Raw genomic sequence first — 26,340 nt, forward strand, 5'->3', positions numbered from 1 at the left:
CTGGTGTTTCTTGAAGACTTACTATGCACTAGACATTGCTATATCAACTCACTTAATTCTCACACATCTGATGAGGAGGCTATTACAATCCCTATTCCATACATGCAGACAAGGAGCTCAGGAAGGTAACTGACTGCACAGGCGACCTGGCAGGAAGTAGGCTGGGACCAGCACCTCGGTCTCTGGCCCACTGCTGTAGGGGCCCATCAGCGTGCAGCAGCGATGGGTGCCTGGCTTGCGTCATAATATTGAGGAAAAATCAGATCTGGAGTACAGTGTGGACTCTACAGTTTTGACAAGTCCGGCCCTGGGCTACTAATCTTTATATGTTCTTGGGCAAGGGTGGTTGGTTATATTAAAGATGGGGGAATTGGTGTGATTACTAAAATCAAAGTGTCGCAGTGGGGAGGAGAGAAAAGGAAATAGATTATGACCCCACTTGGGTCTATAAAATAATTCTGATATTTTAGAAAGAGAATCAATGGTTAGGATGAAAAAAAGAAACATCTTTTTAGGGTAAAAAAAAAAAAAATCTGCTTTTTTAGGCCATGGTACTACAAAGGTTAAAGAAAATATTCCATGAGAGCCTCTGCTAGAATTTGAAATGATTCAGGACACACATCCCTTAGATTGGAAAATGAACACCATGTGACTGGCAGAGCTTCAGTTTCCTGTGTTGAAAATCAAATCCCATTTTCACTTGTGGGTATTTCATTCATCTTTGCTTTTTTAATTACATAGCAGAAAGTGCTACTGTAATTTCCTCCCTGTGTAACGACAGCATTATTCATCAAAAAGCTTTTAATTCTATACAACTCTTCAAAAATTTCTTTCAATCTCTTCAGAGGCATAGGGTGTGAGTTTTTGACCCTAGGGTTAATTATCTGCAAGGAAGTTCAAATCAACAAAACCTCATCCTGGGAAAGGGAGTCTGAGCAGGACCCTCCTGTTAACCTGTCTTACTGTTAGTGGTGGGCAGAAAGCAAGGTGGCGCGGGCACCCCACACCCTGTCCTGTTGGACTGAGCTCTTTGGGGGGTGTGGGGGGGAAGGCAGAGATGTCTCGTTCCCCCCTGTATTTTCAGAGCCTAGTCCAGTATCTGGCAACAGAAAAAACTTGATAAATCTTTGCAAAAGTGATTTAAATCGAGGGGAGAGTGAATGGATAAATTGGCTTTGAAATATTCCTGATTAAAAAAACAAAAGTGTATGAAAAGGTTCTATTTCTGGAGAGAAAAATAAAGGGAAGCAATGAGCAGGCTCCCTAGAGGCCATCAAGGGACTAGTAACTGGGGCTTGCAGAGTGTGGCCTATCTTCAGGGAAAAAGTTTGACGTGCCCTCGGGATGCAGTCTCTCCTTCCCAGACTCTCCCTTCCTAAGGGTGTACCAACTATGTCTGCTCTCTCAATGCGCCCAGCATCCCCTTATTCATTTATTTTAATGAGAAAGCATTACTGAGCAACACCATATGTGTGGTCCAATGCTGGAACTCGAGGAACTGGGCTGGAAGGGAGCGGAGCTGCCAAGATAAGAAGAATCACAGCTACCATGTGCTGAGTGCTCACCCCGTGCCAGGCACACTCGTGCACATTTCTGAGCATTACCCCATTGATCCTCACCCCACCCCTAGGAGCCGGACTGGAGGAGGTCCTGCCGTACGAGGGGCCTTGTGTGCTTTGCCACCTCAGCCTCTGAGACCCACCTCGCTCAGTACACTCATGTCTTGTTCCCAGAGCCATTTATTAATGCATCTGTCACTTTTAAGAACTGCTCATTCATTTTTGCATCCCCAATACCTAGCACAGTGGCTGGCACCTGACAGGTGCTGAGTAATGTTTGTGGTTTTATTCAAGTGACTAATCCAGTGACAAAGCTGCACATTGAGAAGCAGTGAATCCATGTACAGAGAGCTACAGAGGGCAGTGTGCGGGAGGGGCCAGGACCAGTGACACACAGCGGCAGCTGGAGGGGGGATCTCTGAAATCCTGTGTCAACGTGGGGGTAGGTCAATGGGACCCCAGAGGAGGAAAGCAGGCCCAGGGAGGCAGAGGGTGTGAGGGGACAGGCCTGCACACCACACAGCGGCCCTCGCAGCATGGGCTGCGTGAGAGTCTGATTGGGCCTGGCCACAGTGCTGCACAGAGGACACTTGGCGTCATTAATCATGCTGTCATTAATCATGCTGGGACACTGAAAGGGAAAGTTCCCAGCGTGGCTAACCCATGTTGAGGTCCTGAGAGGAGCCAAGGGGCCCTATTTTATGATTTATTTTTTTAAAATATATTTTTTATTGATTTTTTACAGAGAGGAAGGGAGAGGGATAGAGAGTTAGAAACATCCATGAGAGAGAAACACCGACCAGCTGCCTCCTGCACACTCCCTACTGGGGATGTGCCCGGCACCAAGGTACATGCCCTTGACCGGAATCGAACCTGGGGCCCTTGAGTCCGCAGGCTGACGCTCTATCCACTGAGCCAAACCGGTTAGGGCTATGATCTATTTTTAATGGGACACAAGCAGCGTGGAAGGTCTGGCCACTTTAGGTGACGTTCCACTGGGAAGGGGCTTTGAGCTCCAAGTACACGATAGGGCCCAGTTCTGTCCCCCATGACTCAGCACTACCTACTAGAGCGGCAAAGGGTAGGACAGAGTAAAACTGCTAGTTAAGCACACTTTTGGGTGTGAAAATGTTCTACATATGTGACCAGTGGCTTCAAAGCCCAGGGGCAGGAGCCAGGGCCTGGATGCAGAGGGAGAGCCCTGGGCGGGCCTGGGGTCACTCACTCTGTGGGAGCCAGGCTACAGCCTAGCGGAGACTGGGTGAGTTTTGAGGCTGTATGGAGAGAAGCGGGGAGCCTCAGAGAATAAGAGGAAGGGAGAGGAGGGGGGAGGAAAGAGACAGGAAAGGAAAACAGGGAGCTCTCTTCCCCCAGGTGGTGGTCCCTACGATCTGTCCAACCAGTGCAGTCTCATATCCCAGCTTCTTCGTTCCTTTAAAAAACACACCCAATTGCAGATTCTCTTAAAAGCTCAAGGTTTGTTACCTTCTCAGATCAGCCGAATTTCCCAAGAATCTGGGCACGGCCACACTCACATGCCCAGGGTTCTGTTTTCTTCACACAATGAGTGTGTAGTCTTAGGGCCTGTGCTTTCAGGGCCAGATTGCTCCAGCACTCAGGAGCTGTGTGTCATGGAGTAAGTTACCTAATCTTGCTGTGTTTCAGTTTCTTCATCCTTAAACTACCTCAGAGGGCGGAGAGAATTAATTGAATGAATCCATGTGAAGCTCTTAAAACATAATAAGCACATAATAAAATGACTAATTCACAATGAGTAGGGGAGGCAAAATTACTGCTAACGAGAACCATTCAGTAAGAGTGAGTGAGTGAAGACCTAGCTCGTGCCTCTGAAAGATGGCCAACTCCTGTATAACCTGTCCTTCCTGACACAGGTTTGCCACCTGTTGCTCCATATTTACCATCCAGACCTTTCTGAGCATGATTCAGTTGAGCCATCCTCCTCATTGACGCTCCTTCTCCCAGCCTTCCCCCACACTGACTCCTAGAGACTTAGCCAGCGCTAACTGGCTCCTTCCTGGGCTCTGATCTGCCCCCTCCTGCAACCCGCCCCCCTCCCCTTCTATTCGGAATCTCTGCTCCCAGTCTTTCTCCTGGTCCAGCAGCCTACTGCCCTCTCCAGGAAGCCCAGTCTAATGCCAACCCTGCTCATGAGAGCGGCCCTGTTTTCTCCTCTTCCTCTTAGTGAAGTCTAAGGCCGTGCGGTCAGTACACAGTGCAGCCAGATTTACGTTCAAGTGATCCAGCTCCACAGACACTACTGTTCCATGAATTGGATCAGTGCTTTATTGGCTGGTTAGCTGGGTAGACAGATGGATGAATCTATGGGTAAATAGGTGAGTAAATGAACAAATAACAAACAGAGTTTAGTGTTAAGAAGGACCCATCCCGCCATATGGATGGGCGCATATTTAAAATGGGTGGGCTGCCTGGCATGACGCCTGTAGAGCAGTGGCTCTTAACTGGGGAGTTTTGCTCCTCGGTGACCCTTGGCAATGTTGGGCGACATTGCTGACTGCCACAATCTGAAGGGGGGAGGGGTGTGCAGGGCTCCTGGCATCTAGTGGGTGGAGCCCAGGGATGCTGCAAACATCCTACAAAGCACGGGCCAGCACCACAATAAAGATTCATCCTGCCCAAGATGTCAATAGTGCTGCGGCTGAGAACCCAGCTTTAGAGGGATTTAGGTCAATCCCTTGGGAAACAGAAAGGTATTTGAAGGAATACAGTGAGTAATTTCATATTTGAAAATCTGTGCCCCTGAAAAATAAAAAGCAAACAGAAATCAAAAAACAGCAGGGAGCCTGCTTTAGTGGAGGCGGCACAGGCACCTGTGAGAGAACGACAGGCCCCTCCCTCAGGCGAAAGGAGAAATGAGCTGAGGACAGAAACGAACTCCGATGTAGAGGAACACAAAGCATCCCGATGTAGCCTACACTTTCCAACGAGAAGGAAATGAGCACATACCTCATTTCTGAGAAATATACATAGTTGGATGATGTTGCCTTTTCTGAACAACCTTCTCTGCTCTAAAAGCATATGCCTTCCCCGTCTCCTCCCCCCATTTCCTTTGAGGACCCTGCTCCAGTCTGCTCATGCCTGTGCTCTCTGCCAGGTCCATGCCCAGCCCCGGGCAGGCTCTGGGACCTGACACGGCTGGTGCCTGGCCTAGTCACGGGCCCTCATCGGGCACTGTCAGAGACTGATGGGCGCTGGGTACACCTCTCCGTTAGCACCGGCGATTCATTTCAGCCACCCTGAGAGGAAGCTGAATCAACATACACTCAAACCAAGTCCAAACACCAGCTGCACAGGCCTGGCTCTTCCCCGGAGCAGGAAGATTGATTCTGTCTGGGACTAAACGCCTGCTTCACTTAAGTGCCCTCTCAGTGAAGTTGTGAGAGACGGGAATAATGGTCCTCTGCGGCAGGAGTGAGCACGCAGATGCTGAGAGCCGTGGGGACTGACTGCCCGAGGCCGGGCTGGCTGCAGCACCACCGCTGCCCTAAACGTGCTGGAGACAAAGGACAGTCCCCTGTGCACCACCTTTCAACGTTAATGAAAGGAGCACCGCTGAACCCAGGCCGGGTTTCGGTGGTTTCAGGTGGGACAGTTTCGACACAGCAGGCTCGGCAGCCCCAACAATGCAGGGTCCCTGGATGGGGAGCTGGGGCAGGGGCAGAAAGTGGGAATGTTACCCCAAAGCACAGCTCATGTTGGGCAAGTACCTAGTTACTTCCCGAGGAAACCCACCATAGGAGGCTCAGGACGGCCTGACATTTGCTGTCATGGAGCCTCCATTCCCTGCCTCCAGCTGGGTTCCCTGGCAAACAGTGAGCGGTGCACACTGGGCCTTTCTTTAGGACTTAAACCGGCCCGCTGCCATTGTAGCTTTCCACACAGGCAAGGCGCTCCTCCTGCCACTCGCTGCAGGGGACAGTCACGTGAGCATGTTCTCTGCTTTGCCAACAGCAAAACTCATTTTGAAGACAGCATTCTTTCTAGATGAGAGGAATTATTACTCCCTATACCTCATCGTCCCCTCCCATCATGCAGTCATTTCAGCTTCACTTCAAAACTGGACAAAGCAAAAGAAACAATAAAGCTGTGATACTCTGAAATCCATAATCCCCTTCCACATGTCACAGTGTGAAAGCTGCCCAGTCCCCTCTGAGCACATTAGCAGCCAATACAAGGGCATTCCCAGCTATCAGACTATTTTGAAATAAACCCAAATGATTGGGTAGAAGAGTAGGCCAGCCATAATTCCTCTATTTAAGTTCCCCTTGAAACTGTATCCCTGTGATAGGAAACTCCTGCCACCATTCAAAACTAACAAAGGGTGCAGACAGTGTTGATGAAACATTAATGACCAATTTGCAAATGTTCTAGGACCCCCTGAGTTCACCACGGGTTCATCAATGCAGCATTCACCCTCTTACTTTATTCTTTCAATTATTTAGCATCCATTAAGCACCCACAGTAATCTGAGCTCCAGCAACCTTTCACCCCATTCCTTCCCCTGGCGGCTTCATTCACCTGGTGTCCTTCTAACTGCATCGGCCAATCAACCTTTGCCTTAAGGCAGGAAGCTCATTTAGACATCACTGTCTGTGGGCATCCCTTGCAGTGCATTTCCAAGTGCCCAGGACACATGACAATGACCAGGATATGACAGAAGCTCGAAGAACTTTTCCAGCTGTCCCAGTGCATCGGAGGGAAACGGACCTGAATGTGAGATCCAGTGGTGCCTCCGTCTGTGACTTCTTCAGACCCACTTTGGGCTTCATGAACTCAGCCACTGAGTATTTACTGAGCGCCTGCAGTGTCCCAGCACTATGTCAGTGAAGGGCAATGCAGCAGCCACAGCTGCGGTGGAGGGCTGAGCCACGTTCCCATCACAGAGATACGGTGCCACCTTATCTCTGTGATGGAGTAGGGACCACTCAGGAAGGAGGACTTGGCGATATGGAAAGGACACCCCCTTGCTGCCTGCTACAGACTCAATGCATCCCGAGTCACCCAGACTGAGTCCAGAGGTCCCCTGAGTGCGCTTTCTTCACAATTCCCTGAGACCCACGGGGTAGCATTTCTGGTCTTTACTTCAGCAGAAAGCCCCTGTTCTGGCCTTTCCCTCCTCCTGGCACTCAGGCCCTCTGAAAAGTACTCACATTATAAATGGCACTGCTACCACAGGGGAAGTCACAGACATGCTGAATGTGGGCACAAACACAGTGCCCCTGCGACCAGGGTAGAGAGGAAGCCCTGGGCTGAGGAATGTGGTCTGACCTCATGGCGGCGGAGCACTGGAGCTGGCCTTGCCTGACCATGCTCACCAACAGAACTAACGATGACTAATGACAACCCCTGCGCTCACCATAGCAGCCACTGGTGTTTACTGAGCAATCTCCTAGGTGCAAGCACTGCTGTATTCATGCTTTTCCTACTAGTAACAGCCCCTGGAAAAAGTATTCACACCTCACTTTACAGATGGGGAAAGTGAGGCTGGAGGTCACACCATTTGCACATGACAGTAGCAAAGCTGGACTCTGAATTGGGTTGTTTAACTGAGACTTTCTCTGAGATAGCCTAGGGCGCTCTGTGTTTATCCCAAGCCATTACCCAGGAAGCTCCCTCTGGGTCCCTGGGGAGTGCCCACAGTGCAGAAGAAAAGGGCCTTTGTGGCCGAGAGCTGATTTCAGAGCCGTTGGCTAGGAATTTCCAATAGTGGAGAGGACAGGGTATCCTGGGGCATCAGGGTGGCAAAGGGGACCTGGGCACTGGGGACTGTGAGCTGGTTCTTTAACCACTGGTGACCTCCACCCTTTCATAGCACTAACTCCTGCTGAAGCAATGGCTGCTCTGCAATAGGGATCTCTGAGGCACAGGGAGCTAGCTTCATGCTCCCTCCGTTTCCCCCTACTTTTTACATATTTTAAAAAACAATTTCAGAAACATTACCTGCTCAAAATCCCCTACTTTCTTTTCAACCAATGTTCCTAAAATAATGATGACAAGGATGATAATCTAATATAAGATGACACTTTTATAGCATCTTTCACATGTCAGGCACTATTCCAACAGCTTTACATGTATCAACTCGTGCAGTCTTCACAAGCATGTCACGTACTATTATTCCTGTTTCATAGATGTGGAGACTGAGGCACAGGTAGTGGCCAGGATTCGAACCCTGGCAGCCAGGCGGAAGAGGCGACACATTGGAACCATTTTATAACTGCCTCAAAACTCATATTTCATTCCTTCTATGCTCAAAACTCTTTTCTCACCTCCTATTCATTACCAAATTCAGTTCCAACTCCTTAGCCTGGCCTCGCCCAACCTACCTCCAAAGTCTCTTTGTAGCTTTCTCCCCACAAATCCCCGGCAGCCTGTTCCATTCCATGCATGAGGCCCCAGTCATGAGCCTGAGGGCCAAAGCATTACTGTTCTCAGCTAGTAATCCTTGTCTTTCTCCCCTGCGTCTTGGCCTGGCCTTCTCCGTTTCTGCATACTCAAATCTTACCCATTTTCTGCTCTAGGAGCTTCCTCTTCCCATATTGCTCATCTCCCACTTCTCTGAATCCTGGAAACAACTTTCTATAATACCTCCTTCCAACCTTGACATTGAAGTTTCGTGAGGAAAGGAAAAGAGGATTGTAATGCACAGTGCACAGCTGAATGTATTTCCTCTTTTCAGTAGTCTCTCTTCCTATTGTCCCTGAATTAGCCTACTGACCCCCATCTTAAATTTTCCTCTCCCTTGAAGTTGAAGCCCATCCTATATTTCTGACTGAACCTCAAAGTCTGGAAGGAGCAGTTTTGGCAAGGCATTCTTTCTGCTTCAGCCTCCTCCTAGGGTCTCTGAGCTTTGGAAGGAATAGTGTGGTTGGCTGAGCATTTTTTTCTCTTAGGTTCACTTTGTTAGAAATTGCCCTTCTTGAGAGAATTAAAACAAACAGGTACATATTTCAACCTCCCTTAGTCCTAGTCAGGCCTTAGTTATTACTAAACCTACCCTATCTCTTGGGTTAGCGTGTAACCCAACCTGCAACAAAGGGAACAAATCAGGGGCCATCGCTGATCCACTGCACAGTCCTAAGAAGCACTCTGAGCAGGGATAGGAAAACTGCCTGCCTCCTTCTCAACCTCACCCAGAGCTTTGCCTACGGAGGACCTGACCCTAAGGGACTATGGCATAACCTGTACTTTTTACCTGGTGTTACTCTCATTTGGAAAAATATCTTACATTTCCTATGTAAGCCCAAGCTTCTTAGAGGCTGACTTAATGCTCTATTTTTCTTTATTTTCTCTGTAGTATCTTGTACAAAACCTGTCATTTATAGATGTTCAATAAATATTTGATAAATGAATAAATGAGTTTTCCCAACAGGACCAATATTATAAACACATGAAGAATAAATTAATATAAAAATATTAGAGAGAGCCAAGATGGCAGTATAGGTAAAGAGCTGGAAAGAGAAGTCCTCATAACTTTTGGGCTGTAAAAACCAGGAGGGATTGTGGCTCAGTGACATGGAGGCTGCTGGAGACCCAGACAGTTTCTCTTAAAGGGCTGGTGCATGAACTTACATGGACTCACTCCCTCTGAACTCCAGCGCTAGGGCAACAGTTCAGGGGGATCCAGAGACATACAGGGAGGAACTGGATTGTCTGGCATCAGAGCAAAAACTTGGGGACAGCTTTCTCCAAGACAAGGGTGCTTGCAGGGGTCATTGTTCTTATTCTGAGACCTTCCCCATTGCAGAGCTGACTGGCAGCCATATCTGAGTTTCCACCAGCCTGGATCACACTGTTCGCTCTGCCCTGGTGATTCCCTGAGACCCCACCCCATCCAATTTGCAGCCTCACCCAAGCTGTTTGCAATGACTTTTCCATATAAATGGCCTGTCTTGGCTCAGGCATCAAACTTGCCTGAAATCTCTCAAAAAAGCAGCAGTTGGCATCACCGTGCCCCATACCTATCAATAAGAGGCCCCACCTGGGTTCGTCTAAGCCCAACACAAGTAGCAGCCATCTGCAGATCTCTTTGTAGCTCCTGCCAGGTGGCCCTAGGCAGTGGCTGACTTTGGACCTCCAAGGAGGCCCCAGAGCCAGTGCACCCAGTAGACAGCTTCAAACCATACCATATTACAACTTTACACATCCACAAGCTACACATTCAAGGGGCAGACTCAGTGAGCACCAAAGCCCCACTGAAGCAAGTCCTGCTCCATAGGGGTGTCTGCTGCACAGCAGTTCTTCCACTGTAGTTGCAGCTGGTCCTCACAGACAATTGTTCTGGAGGTTGGTCAATTCCTACCAGTGATGCAATCAAGGCTCAACTACAAGAAGACGGTGCACACAGCACACACAAGGGCACACCTAGAGTGCCCAGCTCAGGTGACAGGGGAGGCTAAGCCACTGGGCCATAAAGGACACCTATTATACAAGGCTCTACCAATTCCAGGAGACATAGCAGCTCTACCTAATACATAGAAACAAACACAGGAAGTAGCAAAAATATGGAGATAAAGAAACAGGTCACAAATGAAAGAACAGAAGAAATCTCCAGAAAAAGAACTAAATGAAATGGATTCAAGCAAATTACTATGTACAGAGTTCGAAACAATGGTTATAAGGTTGTTCAAGGATCTTAATGAGACCTTCAAGGGACTTAGTGAGACTTTCAAGGACCTTAACGAGAATTTCAAAGACATGAAAAAGGATCAGTCAGAAATTAAGCATACACTAACTGAAATAAAGAATGATTTATAGGAATTCAACAGTAGAGTAGAGGATTCAGAGAATCAAATCAATGATTTGGAATATGAGGAAGCAAAAAACACCCAGTCTAAAGACCAAAAAGAGTGCTCGCTTCGGCAGCACATACACTAAAATTGGAATGATGCAGAGATTAGCATGGCCCCTGTGCAAGGATGACATGCAAATTCATGAAGCATTCCATATTTTTTTTTTTAAAAAAAGAAAGAAGACGAAAAAGAAAAAAGAATCCAAAAATATGAAGACAATGTAAGGAGCCTCTGGGACAACTACAAATGTACCAACATTCGCATTATGGGGGTGCCAGAAGAAGAGAGAGAGCAAGATATTGAAAATCTATTTGAAGAAATAATGACAGAAAACTTCCCTGGTGAAAGAAATAGAGTTATAAGTCCAGGAAGCACAGAAAGTCCCAAATAAGAGGAACCCAAAGAGGTCCACACCAAGACACATAAAAAAACCCAAGAGTTAAAGAAAAAGAGAGACTCTTAAAAGCAGCTAGAGAACAGCAGTTACTTACCTACAAGGGAGTGCCCATACGACTATCAGGTGATTTCTCAACAGAAGCTGTGCAGGCCAGAAGAGAGTGAAAAGAAATATTCAAAGTGATGAATAGCAAGGACCTACAATCAAGATTACTCTACCTAGCAAAGTTCTCATTTAGAATGGAAGGTCAGATAGAGAGCTTCAGAGAGAAAAAAAAACCTGAGGAGTTTATCACCATCAAACCAGTATTACATGAAATGTTGAAAGGTATTTTTAAGAAGAGGAAGAAGAAGAAGGAAAAAAAATGATAAAATATATGAACAATAAAAGGTCAATAAATACATATCTATCAACAACTGAATCTAAAAAGCAAAATAAATGAACAAAAAAAAAATCTAATGAAAGAACAAACTGATGAATAAAATAGAATGAGGCATGGAAACATGGAACAAACTGACGAATCTTAGAGGGAAGGAGGAAGTGGGAATGGGAAGAGATTAACCAAAAATCTTATATGCGTACTAGAGGCACAGTGCATGAAATTCATGTACGGGGGTGGAGGGGGGGGTCCCTCAGCCCGGCCTGCATCCTCTCGCAATCCGGGACCTTTCAGGGGATGTCCAACTGCCGGTTTAGGCCTGATCCCACAAGGATCCCTGCGGATCGGGCCTAAACCGGCAGTGGGACATCCCTCTCTCACTTCAGGACCATTAGCTCTTAACTGCTCGCCTGCCTGCCTGATCGCCCCTAACTGCTCGCCTGCCTGCTTGATCACCCCTAACACTCGCTTGCCTGCCTGATCGCCCCTAACTTCTCCCTGGGGGGCAGGGCCAGCCAGGGCGAGGGGCCGTGGTGTTCCGGTCTCTGGTCGTTCTGCTCATTCCACTGTTTCAGTCGCTGGGCTTTTATTAGATGGGATATGCATTACCTATGGTGAAGGAGTGGGGTGGGAATCGGGTGAGGGGGGGCAATAAGAGGAAAAAAGGGTGACATCTGTAATACTCTCAACAGTAAAGATTAAAAAAACAAAAAGAAAGGCTCAATAGTATTTGATGTCAATTCTTCCTAGTCTAATCTATATATTTAACACAATTTCAATTAAAATTTGAGCAGAAATATTTGTAGAAATCTGCAAGCTGAATTTAAATTTTTATGGAAAAGCACAGGAATATCCTAAGCAATTCTGAAAAAGAACAAAGTTAGAGAGCTCACACTCCTTGATTTCAAGGTTTATTATAAAGAAACAGTAACCGAGTCTGTATAGTATTAAAGAAAGGATACAAGTAGCTAACATGAGTAGACAGAAATCCAAACTATGTGTTGGTTGATTTTTAAAACAGGTAAAAATTCAATTCTGTTGAGAAAGGAGAGTCTGATATTCAACAGGTACAGGAACAGTTGGATATCCATAAGCAAAAAGAGTAAAAAAGGAACCTCAATCCACATCTTTCATCTACTGTAGAAATGAACTCAAACTGAATTTAAGTGTAAAATCTGAAACTATAAAACATTTAGAAGATAATCTTTGTGATTTATAATTAGGTAAATATTTCTTAGATACAACACCGAACATATGATCCATAAAAGAAAAAATGATACATTGGATCTTAATAAAAAGGAAACAACTCAATTTAAAAAATGGATAAAAGATATGAACAGAGGAATTCAACAATATAGATGGCAAATAAACACGTGAATGATATTTAGTCAATATCATTTGAAATGAGCAAAATGGAAGTTAAAAGCACAATAATTTATCACTACACCTATTAGACAAGTTAAATAAGAAATGAACAAGCCAACAAACAAAAAATCTGACAATAGCTAGTGCTGGTGAGGATGCTGAGCAACTGAAACTATGATACATTGCTGGGGGAATGTGAAATGGTTCAGCCACTTTACAAAACAGCATGGCAGTTTATTATGAAGTTAAATGTACACTTATCATATGACCCAGCAATCGCATTCTTGGGTATTTACCCAAGTAAAATCAAAACTTGTGTTCATACAAACACCTGCATGTAAATGTTTATAGCAGCTTTATTTATATTTGCCCAAAACTGTAACAACCCAAATATCTGTCACCTAGGAAATGGATAAACAAATGGTGGTTCTTTCACACAATGGAGTATTACTCAGCAACAAAAAGGAACAAACTACTAATAAACAACAACATGGATGACTCTCAAGGGCATCATGTTAAATGAAAGAAATCAGGTTCAAAAAGTTATATACCATATGATTCCACTTATATAACATTGTGGTGAAGACAGCGGTATAGGGGCAGAAAACATCAGAGGATGCCACAGGCTGAGAGTGGGAGGCCAGGTCGGCTAAGGAAGCACAAGGGAGAAGGGAATTTTTAGGCAGAAGGTGGGACTGTTATATATCATGGTTGGCAGTGATTACGTGACTATATGCATTTGTGAAAACTTGTAGAAACTGTCCACAAAAGGATGATTTTTACTGTATGTAAATATATCTTAACTTAAAAATATGAAAGTTAAAGAAAATTTTAAGTTCACTGGATACTTAAGAAAGCAGACATTTTCTGTCTTGGCCTTGGTCCACCTGGTAATTTTAGAAAAATGTGCTTTTTTTAGTTACCTAAGCCCTGATTTTTGGCAGCATTTATGGAAACTACCTAAGGAAATTAACTGAACTAGTCTCTTCTGTTTGTCCACAGCACACACTGACAACTCCCCACCTGACTCTGGCTCTCATCCTCCCCTCTGCAGCCCCCCAAACTGCACCCTAAGATCACCCCATTCCTATCCACAGAGGCAGCTGGTATGGCCTCCCTGGTCAGCAGTTTGACTTGATTACCTTACCTGTGAATCCCCACTGCCCTATGAGGCCTCAGGCGTTGCATTCTGCCTAAGAAGCACCCATGGTCCCACCTCAAGGTCTGTGTTTACTAATAACCCTATCTGATAAAGAGGGAATATGCTAATTGACCCTCATGCCATTGCAAAGATGGTGGCACCCACAGCCAATAAGGAAGGAATATGCTAATTGCTGCCCCGCCCTCAAATATGACGGTGCTGACAACCAATAAGGAGAGAATATGCTAATTGACTGCCACGCCCTCAAAGATTGCAGTGCCCACAGCCACAAGATGGCCAGCAGGGAAGGGCAGTTGTGGGCGGTCAGTTAGGGGAGGACCGTTAGGGGTGACCAGGCCAGCAGGGGAGGGCAGTTGGAGTGACCAGGCCTGCAGGGGAGGGCAGTTGAGAAGACCAGGCCAGCAGGGGAGGGGAGTTAGGGGTGATCGGGCTGGCAGGGGAGGGTAGTTAGGAGCGACCGGGCCGGCAGGGGAGGGCAGTTGGGGGCAACTGGGCCAGCAGGGGAGGGCAGTTGGGGGCAATCGGGCTGGCAGGAGAGCAGTTAGGTGTCAATCAGTCTGGCAGGGGAGTGGTTAGGGGTTATCAGGCTGGCAGGCAGAAGCGGGTAGAAGCAATCAGGCAGGCAGGCAGGCGAGTGGTTGGGAGCCAGCAGTCCCGGATTGTGATAGGGATGTCCGACTGCCCTGTGGGATTGGGCCTAAACGGTCAGTCAGACATCCCCCAAGGGGTCCCAAATTGGAGAGGCTGCAGGCTGGGCTGAGGGACACCACCCCCCCCCCTGCACAAATTTCGTGCACCAGGCCTCTAGTCCTATATACTAAAAGGCTAATATGCAAATTGTCCTCTCGACCAGGAGTTCAACCTGGAGTTTGACCAGGGGGCAGGGCTGGCTAGCCAACTGCCCATGGCCCCTCCCCCTGGCTGGCCCCACCCCAGATTACCCCCCACCCTGATCAGGGCGGGCCGGCCAGACCCCACCCGTGCATGAATTCATGCACCGGGCCTCTAGAATTACATAATAAGACTTCAGAAGACACATTATTGAACACTCACTGTGTGCCAAGTGCAGCATAGACACTTTACATTGGGGGCTTCTCACAGAAATCTAACAAGAAGAGTATGTATTATATATAGTATTCCCATTTATCAATGAGAAAACTATGTTAAATAGGCAGGGTAGTCACAAAGCTCTTAGCCCGGGGCTTTGCTCACCTTACTGTCTGCACAGCCTCTAACGCAGTGCCTGCCAGTATATGCTGAGTCAATGGATATGTGAATTTCAAAAAGGGACAAACATATTCTGCATTACAAGAGACTTGAACTAGATTTGGTCTGCAATAGCTCTGGGGAGGCAGATTTCAACCAATACAAGAAACAATGTCCCCTGACCTTGAGAGCCATTCTAAAATACAAGGGCTAGCTGTGGTTCAGGGTTGAGCCCAGACGTCCTTGATGCCTCTAAAGTTTTTCCATTAAGGGAACTGTGGACCCGACTGTCACCTGGCAGAGCAGCACTCAGGTGCAGGATGAGCTATGCTCCTGCTGAACACTGCCTAGGGAGGTTTCACGGTCCTCCCTTCTCCACTAAGCCTCGGCCTCCTTCTCTCTCCCAAGTCCTCTTCTCCGTGGCTGTGGAACAGCCCAGGGACTCAGAGTTGGCCTTCCAGACACCTGATGGGCTCGGGCGACCCCGAGACTCACACCAGGAAGGCATCACCACACCATGCTCACGTATTTTTTCCTGATGACCACAAAGGGAAGAAGTGACAGTTATGGCAACAGAGTTCCCGATTCCTTTCCTGCGTGTCCACGCTGTGTTTGCTCCTTGTCCCTGCTCATATGCCAGGGGTTGGCAGGTCCTCTGCATCATGGAACCCAGGTCACTCTGCAGCTCAAGAAGCTATGGAGGAGGGCAGAGGTGGTTGCCACTTCAGGTCTCTAATGGCTGACAGCCTGTGCCAGCCTCTTCCTTAGGAAAAGGGTCTCAGTGGCAGAAGCTGCCTACTCTGTAAAACCCACATAAGAGAGAACTGAAATCACGCGGTTTGGGGAAAAGTGCACTGAAATGTAAAACATTTGCCTGGTGTGGTCTCGAGGGGCCCGCAGGGGCCTGGGGCCCACTCTCCCTCCGCAGGTCCTGCCCAGCAGCTGTGCAGCAGGTGCCGGCAGGGCACTTCCGCTGACCCAGGGGACCGTGCCAGTCACCGGCTGGACCCTGCAGACTGCCTGCTGCGGCTGCTTCTAAAATTCATTTCAAGCCACATTTTGGCCCAAAGCCCTAAAGCTTCTTTTCAGGAAGAAAGCATAAAGCCTCCCAATTTTATTTTATTTTTTTTACTGCTTGTTCAAAAAACAATCATATAAGATAAAAGTATCATCCTTGGGCAAACAAAATTCAATTCAAACATTCTTAAGATTAGGTTCAACAACCTTTTCCTCATAAGCAAACAAACAAAAACAAACAATAAGAGAAAACCTGCTTCATTCTTGATCCCCCCCCCCCCCCATTATATAAGCAAAGAAATAAAAAGGAAAGAACAGGGAGTATCTACAGGAAAGAGAACTTTCACCTGCCCTGTAAGCACAACTAAGGAACTTGTAACAACCACTTCATAGGCATACTAACAACCCTACGAGGGGACTCCACTCTTACCCCACATTACAGATGAAGCCACCCAGACAGGGAGGGTAATGTGTCTGAGGCGGCACAGTTGGGAGTGCACAAGGCAAAGATCTGAATCCACGCAGTCTTAGCCCAGGAACAAGTTCTGAACCAGATGCTACAGTTGAGGTTGGCACAGCTATGGTCAGAATGAAGTTGCCTTTTGATTTGTGAAGAAATGAAAGAGGTGTTAGGTTTGATTCTTTTCCACTCCTACTTCCTTTTTCTATTAACCCCAGGTGCACACTCATGGGTCAGTCATGACCCGTGGCTCTGACACTATCACCTTTCATTTCAGCTCAATTCCCTTCAAGTCTTCATTGACATTAAAATAAAACCCAGCTCCTAACCTTGGTCTCTAAGGCCTAATCTGATGGGTCCTTGGCTACCTTGCTGACCTTCTCTCACCATGTACCGCTCATTCGCTGTGCTTAGCAACATGGCCCTCCTTCTATTCCTCGAACATTCTTGCTTTGGAGCCAAACTAGCTGTCCCGCTCTACCTACTCTAAAGTTTCAGCTTAAAAATTACCTTGTCCACATGGCCCTTCATGAGCATCCAACCTGAAAACTCCTGTCACACTGCCTTGCTTAGGTTTGGTTGCAGCATTCCCCCTCTACAAGAAGACAGTCTTGTGCAGGCCAAGCTGTGCGTCTATGCAGGCCACTGTGAACGTGTGGCAGCCGTGGCCCATGGCTGGCCGTACAGCCCAGAATTTCTAAAGCCCACATTAACTTCTTCTTTGTTCTATAGCCTGAGAGATGTCCACATATAAGGGCACTGGCTGGGCAGTCACAGTGCCCTGTCTGGGTTTTCCAAAAAGGGGTCTCTCATCCTCAAAATCTGATGTTAGCATTTAAGTGCTTTCCTTCAGCCACAGGAGCCTTTTTCTTCAGACAAGTAAGTAGGTGGGGGAGGGGAGACACTCTCAGACCCTGTCAGTGATGTGCTCTGCACAGGCTGCAAGAGGTAGGGTTGCAAGAGGTGGGACTGGAAATGCTCCTGCCACCTTCCAGGCGACGGCTGGGAGACATGCACTGGCTTAGAACCAAAGAGTCAAAGTTAACAGGAAGATTCTAGATAAAATTTCCCTGTTCTTGCAACACACTGAACTTGAATCTAATAAACCAGAATTTAATTAAAACATTTTATTTTCAAATTCAAGAAAGGAGCCACATGGCTTCCGGCTGAGAGCCAGATTTCACAGGCTGGGCAGGAATAGGTTCAACTTTCATTAACTGTTCAGTTAGGAGAGGAGACCTGGGGCCACAAATTGAGGGAAGAAAAGACAACATAGTTTTTGGTTCAATAAGATAAAAACGGTTTTGGTTAAAAGGAAAAATGTACCTTGCATTCTGAACTGTCACCCTTGAATTTGATATTCTAAATGTGTCCCATTATACACCCATACATTACAGCAGTGGTTCTCAACCTCTGGCCCTTTAAATACAGTTCCTCATGTTGTGACCCAACCATAAAATTATTTTCGTTGCTACTTCATAACTGTAATGTTGCTACTGTTATGAATTGTAATGTAAATATCTGATATGCAGGATGGTCTTAGGCGACCCCTGTGAAAGGGTCGTTCGACCGCCAAAGGGTTGAGAACCACTGCATTACAGCCTGTTTCACCTGTTTCAACAGTGGCATCATCTGAAAAGAGGGAAGTCACCAAACACCTACCTGAAAAAATGTGGCCACACTGGTAGCCTGGGGAACCTTCACAAGAGTCTGCAAAAATGAGCACATGATACCCACTCCCTCAGTCTACTAAGTAAGCTCCTCCCCGGGGCCTGGCGGTGGGCGGCACTGAGGACCCAGCGGTAAACAAGACAGACCTGCCTGGTTCCCACCCTCAGAAGGTCTGCAGTCCAAACAAATGAGCTGAATAAATTATTACACAATTCATATACAAAACAGAATGTCCCTTGATTATTAGTACCTCCTCATTTCCATGCCTTTGCAATATACGGGGAATAGAACATGGTAAAAAGAGGACTCTGCGTTCTTGGGAGGCATCTGACTACAGGGATTAGGAAAGCAAGTTCCCTTGATGAAAAAGGATCTAGCGAATGTCCATCCTAAAAAGCTGCTGGGGAATTGTACCATAGATATACTAAGCCGACAGCCTCCGAATCTACTGACTAATCTTAAAAGAACAAAGACAGAGATGTATGGAGTACAGAGCACCACCCAGGAAGGAGTTCTGCCTCCCTCCCAAAAATCAAACTTAAATTTGACTAAGCCTCTAGATGCAATGACTGTGGTAGGGAATACAAAGGACAGAAGAATTGTGAAACAACACCATCACAGTTCTGCAAAATTTTAAAATGTGGGCAACTGCACAGGACAAACAACCCAATTTCTTCAACAGCGAAAGTTACCAAAAAGGGGGAGAGGAAACATAGAGTAAAGGGATCGAAGAGTCTTATCAACCAAATGCAAGTGTGGGCCTTGTTTGGATGTGGAATCCACCAAGCACATGAAACAAACATGGAAAACAGGTGATTATGCACTGACTACATTATTGGCAATAAAATAATTTTTTTAAGATAGTGATAAGAATTGTGATTAGTTTTTGAAAAGTGTTTTGTTTTACATACATAAATATTTATGGATGAAATGGGATTAGCTTCAAAAGAATAGGTGAGAAATAAGTACATAAGATGTTCAACATTATTAGCATTATTATTATTTAGCAATAAAAAGAAATGAAGTACTAATATGCTGCAGCATGTTTGAACCTTGAAGACATCATGTTAAGCAGAAGAAGGCAGGCATCAGAGACCATGTATTATATGGCTCCATGTAGATGAAATGTCCAGGACTAGCAAATATATAGAAACTAGTGGCCCGGTGCACGAATTTGTGCACATTGAAAGGAAATTAATTAGAAGGTGGCCGGCGGGGTGGGACTGGGCAAGATGGGCTGGACATGCCCTGGAGCTAACCTCTTGTGGTCCCTCCCTGAGGTCTCTCTGGCAGGTGGAGTCCCTCAGCCTGGCCTGCAGAGATTGGCCGAAACCGGCTCTCCAACATCCCCTGAGGAGTCCCCGAGTGCAAGAGGGCACTCTGCAAAGTTGGTGTCATACAGGTGTGGAACGCAAACGCAAGTGTGCAGTAAACCAGATTTGGGGCCAACAGTGCCCCAGCAACAACATAACCCACGGCTGAAGGTGGAATCACACAGCCCCATGAGGAATTGGGCTTTCTCCTCTCTGGTTTCGAGGTGTGTCACCCGAGAACCACCACTGCCAAGTCACTGCAGCTCGGCAGCCCCTGCATTTAATGTCTGCCCTCCGGTGGTCAGTGAGCGTCATATCAACAGTTGGACAGTAGGTGGGACACTTAGCATATTAACCCTTTATATATATAGATAAGAAGATCAGAGGTTGCCCAGGGCTGGGTGCATGGGGGTGTGGAGGTGAGGGAGAAAGATGATATTAGGGGTGATGGCTAAGAGTTCTTGAGTTTTTTAATGGAGTAATGAAAATATTCTAAAATTGATTATGGTGAGAGAGGCACAGCTCTGTGACCATGCTAAAAGCAACTGAATTGTATACTTAAAAAGAAGAATCAGTGTTGGGAGGGAGTGGGTACGGATACAGGTGAAATATAATAGACCATGTGTTGTAAAAATTTTAAATGTATAGATTTTATTGTCAGACCCTCTGGGTCAAATCCTGGTTCTGCCAATTACTAGCTATATGACCTTGGGCAAGATATTTAAAGATATTTAACTTCTTTAATATATATATATATATATATATATATATATATATATATAGATAGATAGATAGATTTTAGAGAGGAAGGGAGAGGGAAAGAGAGATAGAAACATCAATGATGAGAGAGAATCATTGATTGGCAGCCTCCTGCTCCCCCCCTGCCCCCCCCCCCCCATGAGGATCGAGCCCGTAACCTGGGCATGTGCTGTTGACCCGGAATCGAACCTGGGACTCTTCAGTCCGCAATGCTCTATCCACTGAGCCTAACCAGCTAGGGCAATATTTAACTTCTTTGAGCCTCAGTCCTTAAGCGGAAAATGGGAGTAATATAGGTTTGTTCAGATTCAATGAAGTTGGTATATTTAAAGCACATAGAACAGTGTCTGGCACACATAAAATACTCAATAAACAGAAACTTAAAAATACTTTAGTAAACAGAAGTGCTGGTTAACAGGAGTACCCACCAAGGGCTTGAAAACTCAGTTAACAAGGGCAGAAGGTGGAAAACCATGGGCCGAAATGCCCCCGGGGCTTACTTACTCAGAGCCTTCCCTACATCTCAACTCTACCAGAGTGTCTGTCTGTCTGTCTCTCTCTCTCTCTCTCTCTCTCCCCATGGAACATAAGCAGGGAACCATCATTTCCTTCTGGGTCTCTCAATTTCATGGCCTTCAGGTCTCAGAAACCTTATTCCCAAATTATTCTCAACTTTTTTTCCTCAGGAGCATCTGTTTCTTCAGCATCTGCCTCAGAAGTCACAGTAATTGTGACTTTTCCTGATGTGTTGTTGGCTTTGTCCTTTTTAATTTTTATAATTATCCTTAACAAGGTATTGTCTGCCAAAGACTCCATTTTCTGTGTGAGTTACTTTGTGGTCTCGGGCTATAGATGAGGATTCAGGAGGAGCAGTAAGAGTTAAGGAGACCAACCATAGCACCTTGGTCAACTCTGTGCGGGCAGGCCTGCCTCTCTGCCCCCAGCGGCAGCAAGCCTGGGGCAGCAGATGCTAAGTCCCACCGATGACCCTTTCAGACGCTTTCCATGGTGGTGCCTCTGGAATAAGGGTGGTTCAGCCCAGAGGTGGCTGCGTGTCATTGCGAACGTTAACAGACCTGCCGGTTTTTCCTCTGGATCCTGCCTTGGTTCAGCTCTTACACCCCAACCGGGCCTCCTAAATTAGCAAAGTGCTTTGGCTCTGTTTCAATAACAAAGGCGCTGCATGAGCCTAAATCAATAGAACTATGATAAATATTTTATAAATGGCACGCTGAAAGCACAACTCCGGCAAACACGCACACAATGGGATTTATATGCTCACATATGCCCACCACACAGACCTGCAGCATTTTCTTCCATTCAAGCGCATATAGATCAACATACGTGTAACTCCAAAGTGCGCTCCAAAACGAATTTTAAAAATGTTGTTGTACTGTACATATCAACTGCCCCAGGCAATCAGCCAAGGAGTGACGTAAACATACGGACTAAATGTCATGGCTTTGAAAAACATGGTAGAGCAAGACAGCAATATGCTCTTCCGCTCTGCTCTCTGGGACTGCCACTCGCGGGCAAGGGCATGCCGGCCTCGGTCAGTTCACCCTGGGGGCCACCCCCATCTTTGCAGTGACCTGTTCATATATGCAAAGGTTCTTGTGAAGCAAGGTCTTAGAGCAGCGCTATTTCACACTCTCTCCACCTTGAAAAGCACTCCTTTGAATGCAAGACCTTCCCCATGGACACGCCCGGATAGGAGACAAGCAGGGGTGCCGAGTGCCTGCAGTGCGGTGTGCGTGTGATGTGTCCTGAGTGTGAGAGATCATCATGTACCGTGAAAAGCAAATGTAGAGTAAATATAGTGATCACATTTGTTTTCCTAAGCGCCGATTTTTCCAGACCTCCATTCCATTTATAAGGTATGTTCTACATAAGAATGAACCACAGGTAATCTTTACTTTACTGTTATACTATCTAGACTTCACAAAATTTCAACATTGGCTAAAATGCAGTGTTCTTCCAAGTCACGGGCATGCTCTCGGCTTCCTCTGACTCGCTAACTGACATAGAAATGGGTCCTGAGTTACTTAGATACAACACTGATTTGATGTTAACCACAGAGCTGCTGCCTCTGAGCACACAATGTATTCTCACCTACAGTGTATATAACTTGCCTTCTTCCTTGTCAAAATGTGCCCTTCCCAGGGAAAGGTAAACAGAAGTGCTGGTTAACAGGAGTACCCACCAAGAGCTTGAAAACTCAGTTAACAAGGGCAGAAGGTGGAAAACCATGGGTCGAAATGCCCCCGGGGCTTACTTACTCAGAGCCTTCCCTACATCTCAACTCTACCAGAGAGAGTCAGTGTCTCTCTCTCTCTCTCTCTCTCTCTCTCTCTCTCTCTCTCTCTTCTCTCTTCTCTCTTCTCTCTTCTCTCTCTCTCCCCATGGAACATAAGCAGGGAACCATCATTTTCTTCTGGGTCTCTCAATTTCATTGCCTTCAGGTCTCAGAAACCTTATTCCCCAAAAAGTGATGCAGGCTTTAACAATCTGCAAACAAATTTTTAAAATCTAGGAACCTTATATCAAAGGAAAGAACACTTTCAAATGTAAGTGCCTCAGTCATTGTAAATCAGATATACTGCAAAGGGAATTTCTTCACGTAGCCCATCATAACAGAGAACCATGAAGCCACTTCCTGCCAGCATGCTCTCTGTCCTTCAGCCCAAGGGGGACAACCGCATCAAGGAGCAGCCACCTGCCCGGCTCGGCTCTACTTCTGCATGTCCTAAGCATGGGGCCCACACGGCATCTCCAGCCTCACTTCCATCTTCTGTCCCACTTCAACCCTCCCATTCCGGCCCGACCAAAGCAAACGGGCACGCAGAGACATAAAAATGTGCATCCTCATCGAAGAGTAGGAGACTCTCATTAAAGAAGGGACCATGCATGACATGGAATTCCTGGCTTCAGACATGGCGATGGGGGTGGTGGAGCAAGAGAAGTAGAAACTGGAGAGGCAGGGGAACCAGCAAAGTACTGGGAGAGTCTGGTCAGCACATCAGCCAAGGAGGAGAGGAACTTACAAAGAGGTCCCCTGAGAGACAGGTCCACATCCTTCCCCGAGGGACTCCTTTGGTCTGTGTGTATTGTGATCGTGTAAAAATGGCGGGGGGGGGGGGGGGAGAGCGTGGGGAAGGGAGCGCAAGGAGAGTAGAAGAGGGGCAAAGACATTTTCAGTTTTTCAAGACAGGCCTCTATTTTGCAGGCTCAGTTAAATCAATTATTCACTTCTTAGGCTAGGCCGGTATTTCCTGGCATCCGAGGTCCATTTTAAGGCTATTTATCATACACATGAACTAATATTACTTGATGATTTTTTAAAAGTTGAAAAACAGTGGATAACAAAAATGAAACCATTTAAAAAATGAATATTAGTTTTGGCCACTTTCAGCAAGAACTATTTCAGCAAGGTGTCTGCATGGTTCAGGGATGGTGAGGGGCACCTCCAGGGTGGTGGGGGGTGTAGGCATGACATAGTCACAGGTCCTGGGCCCCTGGCACCGTGCACATCATGGCCCTGCCACCTCGGCCATTGGCTAAGCTCTCCTGGCCTCATTCCCACAAAGTACTCTGGAGGCAGCAGTCAGGCCCACAGGACTTCAAAGGAAGAGAAGCTTGGAGCAAGGTATCTATTACCCCCAGGGTTAGTGCTACAATCCATTTTGCTAGAATACAAATTCTAAAAGGCAATTATTGCCATTTGGCCCAAAGGCCAGTGTTCAGGGGCTCTGAGACAGGGAGGCCTGGGGATCCAGCCACAGCCACAGACTCCTCGCTGGGAACGCCCCCTGCAATCAGATCTGAAGTCCATGAGCACAAAACACTTGAGGGCTGAAAGGATAAATAGGTCTGACTTGGGGGGAGAAAGCCTTGAGGAATTCCTAATCTATTCTTTGTCTTTGTTTGCACAACCCCTTTGTTCATATTCTCCAGTAGCTTTTGGATGCAGTTAGCAATCCTGATCTTCAATGCTTCCCAACTTCCTTCTCACACAAATGAAAACAAACAGGGAAAGATGCAAACTTTCTGAAATCAAGCCATTGCACTGCAGTTCAGTTTTGTTTTCTTTGTATGAAATTCTGTCACTCTAACCTAAAAGTTAAAAAGTGTAGTAGTTCAGTGATGAGTTCAGGCCATTAAAAATGTAGAATATATCTCCTTGAAGCAACCGAGAAACCCTCTACTGGCATGGCCACCATCACAAGGAAATGCATCTACCCCATCCCTCATTTCAGCACTCATGGGAGCAAATAAATAAAATTCCATGTATGTGGAGTCCAAGAACAGGCAACATTAACCTAGGCTGACAAGTCTGAGAGTGGCCTCTGGGAGGAGGCAAAGAGTAGGACCGATTGGAAAGGCAAATGAGGGAATTTTCTGGAGTGATGTGAATGTTTTATATCTTATTTTGGATGATGATCACATGATACATACAATTGTTGAAACTTACAGATGTTAACAGTTGAGATTGGTGCATTTTATAGGATGTAAATTATATCACAATAAAAATTAAGATAAGTCAAAAATATATTTCTGTACAAGCACCCTTCTCTTCAACAGCCAAGAGCCTCAGGATAGCCTGGGGAGGTGAGGCATACACTCTGCACTGGGCCTGGGGAGGCAGGCCCTGACCGACCCCTGACCCACGGCGCTCTTCCTTCAGCACTGGCTCGGGGCAGGAGGCATCTGGCTGACCCGCCTCTAGGGATTGCCCAGCATTTGGCTGCTGTCCTTTCTTCTCATAGAAGCCCTTCCTTGTGGCCAGGTGGTGGTGTCAGTAACGATCCCAACGCACTCTTTCCACCTACAGCATGTGGGAATAATCAGCACCTAAACAGAGGCAGTCCCTTCATGGCTTGGGTTTTGGGGGTAAAAGAACAGAAAGACACCCGTACTCCATCCATGAGCCCCTCGGGTGAAGAGGTGTGCTGTGTGTGGCTCCAGCAGCACGCAGCGGCGTGCCCGCAATGCCCTCTCAGAACGGAATTGCTCCTCACTGTGAGCACTGCCCAGGCCAGGCAGCCTTTGCACTGGCACTCAGATGGCTCTTGCCAGTAGCTCATTCTTTTTCTCTGATCATATTAAGTTGAAACATGGATTTTCTAATATTTAACATTTTGGACTTAAAAAGTGGCAATTCCCTGGTTTTGAAACATTTGGTTTATGGTTTGTTTGGCCAGACTGTAACTTGCACCAACTTGTGCAGCTGTGAGTGACACTGTCACAGTTCTGGTCACCTCTCCCACCTTTCCCACTTCTATTCTGAACCTCATGGAGATCACCGCGCTTTATGTTATAATGATATTAATAATGACTAACACAAAAAGCACATAAGTATACATAATTCCATATATATATATTGACTCATGTATTCCTCACAACAAGCCTGAGGTAAGTACTATTATTTTCATTTACAGGAGAAAAGTATTTAACAGGATTCCATAACAATTACCAAGACTAGACTTGAATGGCTCCCTAGTGCAAATAAATTCAATGTTTTCAATATTCATTATCATAGTTCCTATTTGTATGTTGCTTTTCTGGCTGCTTTGGAAAATCATGGCGCTTGCAGAGCGACCATCTAAAGTCACATTAGAAACCTGTTAACTGTTATCATTTGCATGTTGATTTGAGTTCTAAGATTTATATGTTATTCTTCCTTATTTTGTACGTCAGTGAACCATCTGAACCATGGATCCAACCACTGATAAAAAGGCAAATTTAGCATATGTTAATATTAGCATGTAAATGAGACAAAATACATTTCGGGTATTTACACCCTTGTAATTGAATGTTGGCTAAGAAGTGACCAAGACAGTTCTTGTAGCATATGTTTAATATTTCATAACGTTTATCACCATGACTTATTAAGAAAAAATCTGACCAGTGTTAAAAACATTTTTTAAAGCTCTGGTCATCCCCACCTCCCACAGGAAACAGAACCCTGCACTGTTTCTAAAGCCCACCACACGGAGGTGACAGGATTGCCAGGTGAAGGGAGGTGGGGTGCTGGATTATGGCAGATTCAGAGGCACACACCCAGAAAGCACCATGGTTTTAGAGGATTCCGAGAGAGGAGGAAGCCAATAGTGGGGGCCTGCACAGCATCGCCGAGGGGTGGCAGGGTTGCTGGGAGAGCTCAGGAGTGCTGGGTGGATGAAGCACCAAGAGCCAAAGTTCCCGGAGCCCGGGTGAAAGGCCCC

The 26,340-nt window shown here is 46.4% G+C and overlaps 1 protein-coding gene and 1 non-coding gene across 3 annotated transcripts in view; one reads left to right on the plus strand and one right to left on the minus strand.

Annotated features, from left to right (window-relative positions):
* The window catches only part of FARS2 (phenylalanyl-tRNA synthetase 2, mitochondrial), a 590,825-nt gene that overhangs the window by 40,302 nt on the left and 524,183 nt on the right, over positions 1 to 26,340 (minus strand). The window lies entirely within an intron of this gene.
* LOC118677840 lies at positions 10,445 to 10,548 on the plus strand. The gene has a single exon (XR_004974566.1). It is a non-coding gene; the product is annotated as a U6 spliceosomal RNA (small nuclear RNA).

The sequence above is a fragment of the Myotis myotis genome, unplaced genomic scaffold (assembly GCF_014108235.1).
Source record: "Myotis myotis isolate mMyoMyo1 unplaced genomic scaffold, mMyoMyo1.p scaffold_m19_p_2, whole genome shotgun sequence".
Taxonomy (NCBI): Eukaryota; Metazoa; Chordata; class Mammalia; order Chiroptera; family Vespertilionidae; genus Myotis; species Myotis myotis.